The sequence below is a fragment of the Schistocerca serialis genome, chromosome 2, assembly GCF_023864345.2.
Source record: "Schistocerca serialis cubense isolate TAMUIC-IGC-003099 chromosome 2, iqSchSeri2.2, whole genome shotgun sequence".
Taxonomy (NCBI): domain Eukaryota; kingdom Metazoa; phylum Arthropoda; class Insecta; order Orthoptera; family Acrididae; genus Schistocerca; species Schistocerca serialis.
In genome coordinates, this window is record NC_064639.1 from 1,102,614,346 (window position 1) to 1,102,626,040 (window position 11,695).

An 11,695-nucleotide genomic window follows, 5' to 3' on the forward strand; every position below is an offset into this window, starting at 1 on the left:
GCTTCGCATCTTCCATTTGGAAGTCCTTGCGAACCTCAGCAACTTCGGATTTTACTGTTTTATACATTTCAGAAAATTGTTGAGCAACCTTTTTCTTAATATCCTCATGGTTGTAATCAATCTTATAATTCAAACTGTCTAGATCCTCTTTCAACTTATTGCAACCAGCCTTGAAGGTATCGTCCATTACCTCCAATCGTTTATTAAAATTTGTTTGGCTGGCCACAATCTCAGACTTTAATTCAGCATTACTGTTTTTGACCTCAGTTATTTCAGACTTTAACTCAGCTGTCATTTGTGCATTACTGGCAGCTATTGCTTGTAATATAACATTTAAATCAATAGCCCCAGCATCTTTGGGTTGCTCACTAGCTGGCTTTTTATCACACTCAGGTGACGAAAAACTAGCTCCAATACCAGAATCATCAAAACTAAATGAAACTTCTGATTGATTAGTCATATCTAACTGCTCCTTCTTAAACTCTACCATCTCTGATGGCTGTTTCATTTTTAATTCATCAGAGAAACTATCGTCCAATAAATTTACAATTTCTACTTTCTGCTTTACTACAGGGGTCTCTATTATTGAATCAGTGCCCCTTCGCACACTACTGTCGGGAGACAATACTTCATATTTCACTTTAACATTACTACTTTCATGCATATTTACACTTGAACCGTTGTCTGGATTTACAGTTCCCTCAACAGACATAGCTTCTGATATAAGTTTAACCTCAGTTTCTTTTGGCGGTTCCATCGTCGACAGTCTTTTAGTGCAGGTTAGTAAAATTTTTAACAGCTTTTCACTTAGCTTAGTTCCTTCTGCACGACGTATGGCGTTGCGTACCAGGATTCCTGATGCGACGTGGCACGTAGAACTGCAGACGACTCTCCGATGGCTGTTGTGTGTTTGCGTGGCCCGCAATTACAGGCGCTGCGCCGGCTGCTCCAGCGGACGACTGCGGTGTGGCGAGACTGGCTTCTCGCGATGCCGGCAGCACCGCTAGACTCAGTGCCAGCTCCGTCAATCCAGATGTGGTGTTAATCCAATTGCGTCGTCCACATGCACACATAACAGTTTCACTATTCTATTACTCAGCTGCGTGTCGCATTCCACTCGCAAATCCGAATAGTTAAAAATCACTTTCACTTAGTTGATTTCCCGGCCGATGCACCATATGTGGGGCGGCGAATAATTTGGTAAAAAATCTAATTGCTGTATAGATGCTTGCCTGTTGAATCCGTTTCTGGCTTTTAGAATGTTGTTAATGGTGTCTTTCGCCGTTCTCAACACTGGCTCTCTATTTACTTTTTAGCACCCAGAAAGTGGTTTAACAAAACGTGGAGCCAGTAATTAGAGATTCTAGTGCCCACTTCATCTGAGAATACCATTATAGCTGCAGCTTATAGCTCTGAGGAATTAGGAGATTGTCCGGGATTTCTAATTAAAAACGGTTTTCCAAAATAGTTGAGTATATTCTGAAATTCACTAATAAAAAACACAAGTATCCCCACAACCTAACTAACAGAGCAGTTCAGAGTCTAATGCGCTGATGCAACTATAAATGTCAGAATTAAATGTTAAAAAGAATGCTCGCCATAATTTGATGAGAATATTTCATCAAACGCCACGCTAAATAATTAGTAGAATGTCTGTCCCGCAACGGCACGTGAAAATACGACAATGCGCAAACTGAAGCTAGTTAATGACAATCATCCCAGAATTAACACTTCACTTGAAATGTTTTCATGGTTCCGCGTATCTCTAGTAACTTAATACGGCACCCGAGGCTGTTTGTAGCAGTGACACTGATGCGACGCGACTCCCGACACAGATGGCGTGTCATTCAGTGTCTGGAGAGAACTGGGGCCTTGCTTCCTCGTGCAGCGTTCTTATATATAAAGCCGCGGTGCGGACGGCTAAGGGAACGCCTGATCAAATCGGCTCTCCCGACTAGCCGCTGGGCTAGTAACGCACCACTTCAAGTTACATAATAATTTATAGCTTCTTTTGCTGATGGCCGATGAAGCTCTTAATTTAAACGTGCATTCAGCACGCAGGTAAGTATTGATAATAAAATTTTGACGTGGCTAAGTTAAATATTTTGGGCGAGAGAATTAATTAAATTACACTGCACGCAGTAGATGAGCTCTGAACTGGCCCTTTTGAGATCCGCTATCGCTATAATTTTATAGGTATTCAAAAGAAACTTTTCACATCTTCATAGTCATAGCGGACCTCCAACCTATTTAAATCTAAACATCCTAGCCTTATTTATTAGCCTACTTAATCTATCTTGCTTCCTTCAGTTTTGAGACGAAAACCAGAAAATCATGAATTTCCACTAAAATCTTAATTTGTGAAATCCAAAGTACTGTTTTTATTAAATCATTATGAAAGATGAATCTAAATATAAATTTTGAAGTCTCTAGCTCTTTTCTGTTGCGCCAATGATTTTTTCAGAAAAACGTCCAAATTTCGAAAATGGCTGAAGTTATCGAACTGATATTTAGCACACATTAATTTAGTATTATTCCTGACATGCTAGAAAAGTCTTAGGTCATTTGCTTGATTTTTAAGGTATTGCGCAACATTTATGACGTCAGAGCTAGTTACAGCAGACTGGCTGGCCCACAATGGAAACTGATGTGAATTTACTACAGCGTGAGTAGGCTGCTTCCCTACATCACCCTCTACTTAAATTTTTTTTGTTTATGAATGTTGATGAATGAAAAAAAAATTTAATTACAAAAAGGGAAGCAAGAGTACAGTTTAACTCCCTATGAAAAATCAAAATTGAAATATAAACATGTAGAAACATTAAAGAAAACTGATTACCTACATTAATTATTTAAATTGTGGGCATGTTCACTGCCTTTTAAACAATGTCATTACTCAAAATTTTAAGCAAAGTCAATGAAATATTTTGGCATACATATTGCCTTAGACAAACCAACACATACAAATTGAAAAATTATGAAAATCTTAGATCCATTAAATACATTATTACATACACAAATTCAAAGAAAATAACATGATACATAAACAGATGATTATCTCTTAGCAGTCTTTTCTAAACCTGAAAGAAAATTTCACAAATAATTTTTACACACGTGGTTGTAGCCGCTTTGGCTGGCGTCCTACACTTCCATTCACACGGGTAGAGGAGGGGAAGTTGCTATGGTGTGTGTCCTTCACGTTCTCTCTAAATTACATGGGGGAAAGGGGAGGGGTCACTGTTAGTTGTGTCCAAGTCACTCCACGCTTTCACGCAGCTACCAGGCTGCCATTATCTGGTTTGTCCTGTAGAACAAACAAAAAGAGTGCCTCAGACTCTGGTCACTTAATATCTATGGGTGGGTCACAATGAAATGGAGATATATACATTTTATCCTTCAATATTTTGCTGGAACAAGGTTAACAGAGCTTTTTCAGTATTACTCTCGCGGTTACTTAACTGTCATAAAATCGTTAAACAAATGGCTCAAAACGCCTTTAGTCATGTACTAGAGAAAATTTATGCTCCTAAGGCATACAATCATAAATCATATTTAATCTTAATTTATTATTTCTGGACCGGAACACTGAACCAATGCTCGGCACATTCCTGATACATTTGTATTTTAAACACTTAACTGACTCATCTTTGATTACCTTATTCTTAGAGATAGTATGAGTATGATTAGTGGTTGTTTTCTCAGCTTCTTTGTACATGTGAGTAACTTTTGGTAATAGTACAGTTGTGAGTGTTCAAAACACACTACGTTTAGTTGACTACTAAATCCACTTATAAGTCGTCTGCTGTTGTCAGTTCCACATCTGCAATTAGGTACTTACTTACTTTGAAGTGTATTTATGCTGAGCTAAAATAATGTTTCACGTCTGTCAGTATGTTATTTATTTATTTTGCTAGTGTATGTACTTATTTAACACTCACTCTATTAATATTTAAAGCATAGGACAGCACATTTATTTCATATTCATGGTGCACTGCAGCTGATTAGTTTGCTCACGTGGCAATCCATTTCCACTCGATCGGACGCTGAAACCTCAGGTAGTCTCTCTCAGACCTACCACTAAAGTGCATCAAGTAATTATGGACGAGCGTAATGCTAAATTCCTTAAACCTATAGGACACCATGACCTGCTCTGTCTCATCTAACATAAGGGTACCTATGGTCGCATTCACGCCTCCAACTCATAACCTCAATACGTGTAGGTGTATCCTGTCACACACTACACTAAAATAATGGCCAGCTCCAACCTTATTAATACTTCAGGGACGTGTCCTTCACGTCTCAACCACAAACACTGCTCAATTCTATTACACTGCCTTTCCTTGCTACAACAGGTGAGTTTAATCTTATAACTTATCTGCATATTTTTCCTAACACTAAGCAATCTCTTTTACTATTTCTTAGTTAGCTCTAATGCATACACTAGGTTTCACTACCACTTCAGATCCTGCTTGTACATGAATTCATATATCTTTTTAAATTACTGTTGGTGGACCATTTCCAATAAAACAACACTTTGTACTTACTATATTACCAGGGTTCTATACATACTTGTTACTCAAATACATTTTATATCTTAATTACGTCATACTTCTCTATTGTTTGTCACTATTAAGTTTGTCACATTAGGTATTTTTCTTCACTAATCGGTAGATAGAATGGTTACATAACTCATGGCTTGATAGCCATGACAGAAAATTTTCATGTCTGGAAAGAAGAGGTCGAAATTTTTGTGGATAGGAAAGATGAAGAATGAGTGAGACCTGAAAGGGAAAGAAGATCTCACACAGCTGGGACTGCACAGCTGCCACACTGTGTAGAGGTTACAGAACAACCTCCTCCCTACAGCATTCATTAGCTTAATGCTGTATTGATAACCCTACCGGAAAATTTAATGTATGAAAGAAGAGGTCGAAATTTTTGTGGATAGGAAAGATGAAGAATGAGTGAGACCTGAAAGGGAAAGAAGATCTCACACAGCTGGGACTGCAAAGCTGCCACACTGTGTAGAGGTTACAGAACAACCTCCTCCCTACAGCATTCATTGGCTACCTATGAATCTGCCAGGTCGATCTGAAAATACCTTATGATGCCTTTTTAGAACCTGTCTCAGTTCTTCCTTCTGATTGGCTGAAATCTTATCGATTTCCTGCAATTTAGCTTCTATTTTGTCTAAAATAATCGCTTCTTCTTCTTCTTCTGTGTTTAGCTTACTGTTACTAAGATTAACACCTCCGTCCCAATACCTCCTATTTTTCAGAACTCGTATAGGCAGCTCCCAAGTTTCATGATCAGTTACTACATGTTTATCACTAAAAGGTACTATAATTATTCCGGTTATTGGCAAGACCATTTTTAACTGGCTTCTTTCAAAGTCAACAACACTCTGATATTTTGACAAGAAATCTATGCCAATTAAAACTTCAATACTGAGATTGTTTACAATTAAACATGGATGATCAATTAAATTACCATTAATGTTAAAGGGCAGCAAAGCTTCTTGCTTTACCGTTTTTGACACCTTGCCAGTAGCACCAATTATTCTTAGTCCTGATACCCTCATCACTGTAAGCTTGTCTTTACCAGGTAATGCATCAAAGAAGGACTGAGATATTGCACTCACCTCACTTCCACTGTCTAAGAGACAACGTACATTGATACCCAACATATTCACTATTATTATAGGGTGGCTTATTCTAGGTTGTACAGGTGGTTCCTCAAATTCATCTAGTAGTTCCTTTTGGATTTGTCTCCAACTAAAGTGATCGACATCTGTCTTCATTACATTTAGGTCACAGTGTGTAGGGGTTTCCTGAATTACATTTTCAGCTGTCTTTTCCAGTCGGTCTATTAATTTTAAATCGAAACACCGCACGACTTCATTACCTTTAGTTTGCTGAACATAACCCAAATTACTGTAGTCTGAGCGATTCTGCGTCTCCAGACCGGGCATAACACTAGTTACAGCTAAACCACTTTCACCATTATCGTCGGTTTCCTTCTCAAGTGACAACTGGTCACAGCTACTGGGTTCAACGACCCTCAACAACCTACCCTCTACATTCTCACTTACCTCCTGTCCTAAATCTATTAGTACATTATCAACATCCTGCACAGGCACTTTAGATAAGAGCACATCATCTTCATCGTAAATATAAGCATGAATTTCTTCTGCTTCTTCACCTGTCAATTCAGTATTTTGTAGCTCCTCCCTATCGTTACACTGCTGCGCCTTCTCTTTCTCTTCCCACTTAGAAAGCGTCTCTAACACGGTATCTATCAAATACTGTGAGTGATCTAATATTTCTGCTGTATCCTAAGGTGCTACCGACTCTTCATCCACATGTTCAGTTTGAGTATTCTGATCTGTCTTACCAATTCCCGTAACTACTGGCTTAGGAAAAGTAACCACCTGGTGAGCGCCAGTGTCCTCATAGACGAGAACTAGTTTTCCTGCCTCGGCCTACCACTGTTTCCTTTAGTTTCATTACAGTTAGTTGGCATAGCATTGCTTTCTGCGCTGTTGTTTACCTGCATAATTCTGTTTGGAACAACATTACTATCATTTGGATGCCATTGTTGGTTCTGATAATTATTTCCCCAATTCCTACCTCTCTTAGGATGGCGAACACCTACTGTTCTGATGTTTACATTGCCATTTTGCTCGTTCCTAAAATTACTACTATTGTTATTAGCATTTCTGTTATTACGTGCTTGCTCCTCATTGGCAGCAACACGTTCTACACGTTCCAAATATTCAATGAAACGATCCAGATTGTCTCTAGGGGCAGATATAATTCTAGTTTGCCAATACCATGGCAGTTTGGCTTCAAGACCTAGTATAATCATTTCTGGTTTTAGCTTTTCCGCCAAATGTGACAAACGTGAAATCCATGACCTAGCAAACTCTTTAATTGATTCCTTGCCTGCATTGAAGCGTTTTCCGCTCCAAAATTCTCTCAACACTTCATTTTGCTTGTTGCTAGACCAATACTCATTAATGAAAGCTGTTTTAAACTCCGCTAATGTTCTACACTTCAACATAACATCAGCTGACCAACGCATGGCGTCACCTGCTAAATGGCTTCTAATAAATGAGATTTTCTCTCGTTCAGACCAAGTTGGTGGAATCACAGCTTCAAAATCGTTCCAGAAATCCAACGGGTGGATATTTTTATCTGGATCAAACCGCAAAAACTGCCGACACCCGATAAAAGCGGCATTTGCAGCTACAACTTGCTGTATACTACCATTACCAGAAGTTACTGAAGCTATTTTAATCTCAATGTTAGCAATGTTAGTACTTATATTTTCTACTTTCATTTCCACATTATCTACTCTTTGTATAATATGAGTAGTATCAGTTTTGATTGCATCTATGTCTGCTTGACATATGTTTACTTTTATATTAACATCTTTAAATCTATCTGAGCACAGTTCAGATTCTGCCCCGATCTTTTCCGTTAACTTGTGCTCCAGCTTCGCATCTTCCATTTGGAAGTCCTTGCGAACCTCAGCAACTTCGGATTTTACTGTTTTATACATTTCAGAAAATTGTTGAGCAACCTTTTTCTTAATATCCTCATGGTTGTAATCAATCTTATAATTCAAACTGTCTAGATCCTCTTTCAACTTATTGCAACCAGCCTTGAAGGTATCGTCCATTACCTCCAATCGTTTATTAAAATTTGTTTGGCTGGCCACAATCTCAGACTTTAATTCAGCATTACTGTTTTTGACCTCAGTTATTTCAGACTTTAACTCAGCTGTCATTTGTGCATTACTGGCAGCTATTGCTTGTAATATAACATTTAAATCAATAGCCCCAGCATCTTTGGGTTGCTCACTAGCTGGCTTTTTATCACACTCAGGTGACGAAAAACTAGCTCCAATACCAGAATCATCAAAACTAAATGAAACTTCTGATTGATTAGTCATATCTAACTGCTCCTTCTTAAACTCTACCATCTCTGATGGCTGTTTCATTTTTAATTCATCAGAGAAACTATCGTCCAATAAATTTACAATTTCTACTTTCTGCTTTACTACAGGGGTCTCTATTATTGAATCAGTGCCCCTTCGCACACTACTGTCGGGAGACAATACTTCATATTTCACTTTAACATTACTACTTTCATGCATATTTACACTTGAACCGTTGTCTGGATTTACAGTTCCCTCAACAGACATAGCTTCTGATATAAGTTTAACCTCAGTTTCTTTTGGCGGTTCCATCGTCGACAGTCTTTTAGTGCAGGTTAGTAAAATTTTTAACAGCTTTTCACTTAGCTTAGTTCCTTCTGCACGACGTATGGCGTTGCGTACCAGGATTCCTGATGCGACGTGGCACGTAGAACTGCAGACGACTCTCCGATGGCTGTTGTGTGTTTGCGTGGCCCGCAATTACAGGCGCTGCGCCGGCTGCTCCAGCGGACGACTGCGGTGTGGCGAGACTGGCTTCTCGCGATGCCGGCAGCACCGCTAGACTCAGTGCCAGCTCCGTCAATCCAGATGTGGTGTTAATCCAATTGCGTCGTCCACATGCACACATAACAGTTTCACTATTCTATTACTCAGCTGCGTGTCGCATTCCACTCGCAAATCCGAATAGTTAAAAATCACTTTCACTTAGTTGATTTCCCGGCCGATGCACCATATGTGGGGCGGCGAATAATTTGGTAAAAAATCTAATTGCTGTATAGATGCTTGCCTGTTGAATCCGTTTCTGGCTTTTAGAATGTTGTTAATGGTGTCTTTCGCCGTTCTCAACACTGGCTCTCTATTTACTTTTTAGCACCCAGAAAGTGGTTTAACAAAACGTGGAGCCAGTAATTAGAGATTCTAGTGCCCACTTCATCTGAGAATACCATTATAGCTGCAGCTTATAGCTCTGAGGAATTAGGAGATTGTCCGGGATTTCTAATTAAAAACGGTTTTCCAAAATAGTTGAGTATATTCTGAAATTCACTAATAAAAAACACAAGTATCCCCACAACCTAACTAACAGAGCAGTTCAGAGTCTAATGCGCTGATGCAACTATAAATGTCAGAATTAAATGTTAAAAAGAATGCTCGCCATAATTTGATGAGAATATTTCATCAAACGCCACGCTAAATAATTAGTAGAATGTCTGTCCCGCAACGGCACGTGAAAATACGACAATGCGCAAACTGAAGCTAGTTAATGACAATCATCCCAGAATTAACACTTCACTTGAAATGTTTTCATGGTTCCGCGTATCTCTAGTAACTTAATACGGCACCCGAGGCTGTTTGTAGCAGTGACACTGATGCGACGCGACTCCCGACACAGATGGCGTGTCATTCAGTGTCTGGAGAGAACTGGGGCCTTGCTTCCTCGTGCAGCGTTCTTATATATAAAGCCGCGGTGCGGACGGCTAAGGGAACGCCTGATCAAATCGGCTCTCCCGACTAGCCGCTGGGCTAGTAACGCACCACTTCAAGTTACATAATAATTTATAGCTTCTTTTCCTGATGGCCGATGAAGCTCTTAATTTAAACGTGCATTCAGCACGCAGGTAAGTATTGATAATAAAATTTTGACGTGGCTAAGTTAAATATTTTGGGCGAGAGAATTAATTAAATTACACTGCACGCAGTAGATGAGCTCTGAACTGACCCTTTTGAGATCCGCTATCGCTATAATTTTATAGGTATTCAAAAGAAACTTTTCACATCTTCATAGTCATAGCGGACCTCCAACCTATTTAAATCTAAACATCCTAGCCTTATTTATTAGCCTACTTAATCTATCTTGCTTCCTTCAGTTTTGAGACGAAAACCAGAAAATCATGAATTTCCACTAAAATCTTAATTTGTGAAATCCAAAGTACTGTTTTTATTAAATCATTATGAAAGATGAATCTAAATATAAATTTTGAAGTCTCTAGCTCTTTTCTGTTGCGCCAATGGTTTTTTCAGAAAAACGTCCAAATTTCGAAAATGGCTGAAGTTATCGAACTGATATTTAACACACATTAATTTAGTATTATTCCTGACATGCTAGAAAAGTCTTAGGTCATTTGCTTGATTTTTAAGGTATTGTGCAACATTTATGACGTCAGAGCTAGTTACAGCAGACTGGCTGGCACACAATGGAAACTGATGTGAATTTACTACAGCGTGAGTAGGCTGCTTCCCTACATCACCCTCTACTTAAATTTTTTTTGTTTATGAATGTTAATGAATGAAAAACAAATTTAATTACAAAAAGGGAAGCAAGAGTACAGTTTAACTCCCTATGAAAAATCAAAATTGAAATATAAACATGTAGAAACATTAAAGAAAACTGATTACCTACATTAATTATTTAAATTGTGGGCATGTTCACTGCCTTTTAAACAATGTCATTACTCAAAATTTTAAGCAAAGTCAATGAAATATTTTGGCGTACATATTGCCTTAGACAAACCAACACATACAAATTGAAAAATTATGAAAATCTTAGATCCATTAAATACATTATTACATACACAAATTCAAAGAAAATAACATGATACATAAACAGATGATTATCTCTTAGCAGTCTTTTCTAAACCTGAAAGAAAATTTCACAAATAATTTTTACACACGTGGTTGTAGCCGCTTTGGCTGGCGTCCTACACTTCCATTCACAAGGGTAGAGGAGGGGAAGTTGCTATGGTGTGCGTCCTTCACGTTCTCTCTAAATTACATGGGGGAAAGGGGAGGGGTCACTGTGAGTTGTGTCCAAGTCACTCCACGCTTTCACGCAGCTACCAGGCTGCCATTATCTGGTTTGTCCTGTAGAACAAACAAAAAGAGTGCCTCAGACTCTGGTCACTTAATAACTATGGGTGGGTCACAATGAAATGGGGATATATACATTTTATCCTTAAATATTTTGCTGGAACAAAGTTAACAGAGCTTTTTCAGTATTACTCTCGCGGTTACTTAACTGTCAGAAAATCGTTAAACAAATGGCTCAAAACGCCTTTAGTCATGTATTAGAGAAAATTTATGCTCCTCAGGCATACAATCATAAATCATATTTAATCTGAATTTATTATTTCTGGGCCGGAACACTGAACCAATGCTCGGCACATTCCTGATACATTTGTATTTTAAGCACTTAACTGACTCATCTTTGATTACCTTATTCTTAGAGATAGTATGAGTATGATTAGTGGTTGTTTTCTCAGCTTCTTTGTACATGTGAGTAACTTTTGGTAATAGTACAGTTGTGAGTGTTCAAAACACACTATGTTTAGTTGACTACTAAATCCACTTATTAGTCGTCTGCTGTTGTCAGTTCCACATCTGCAATTAGGTACTTACTTACTTTGAAGTGTATTTATGCTGAGCTAAAATAATGTTTCACGTCTGTCAGTATGTTATTTATTTATTTTGCTAGTGTATGTACTTATTTAACACTCACTCTATTAATATTTAAAGCATAGGACAGCACATTTATTTAATATTCATAGTGTACTGCAGCTGATTAGTTTGCTCACGTGGCAATCCATTTCCACTCGATCGGACGCTGAAACCTCAGGTAGTCTCTCTCAGACCTACCACTAAAGTGCATCAAGTAATTATGGACGAGCGTAATGCTAAATTCCTTAAACCTATAGGACACCATGACCTGCTCTGTCTCATCTAACATAAGGGTACCTATGGTCGCATTCACGCCTCCAAC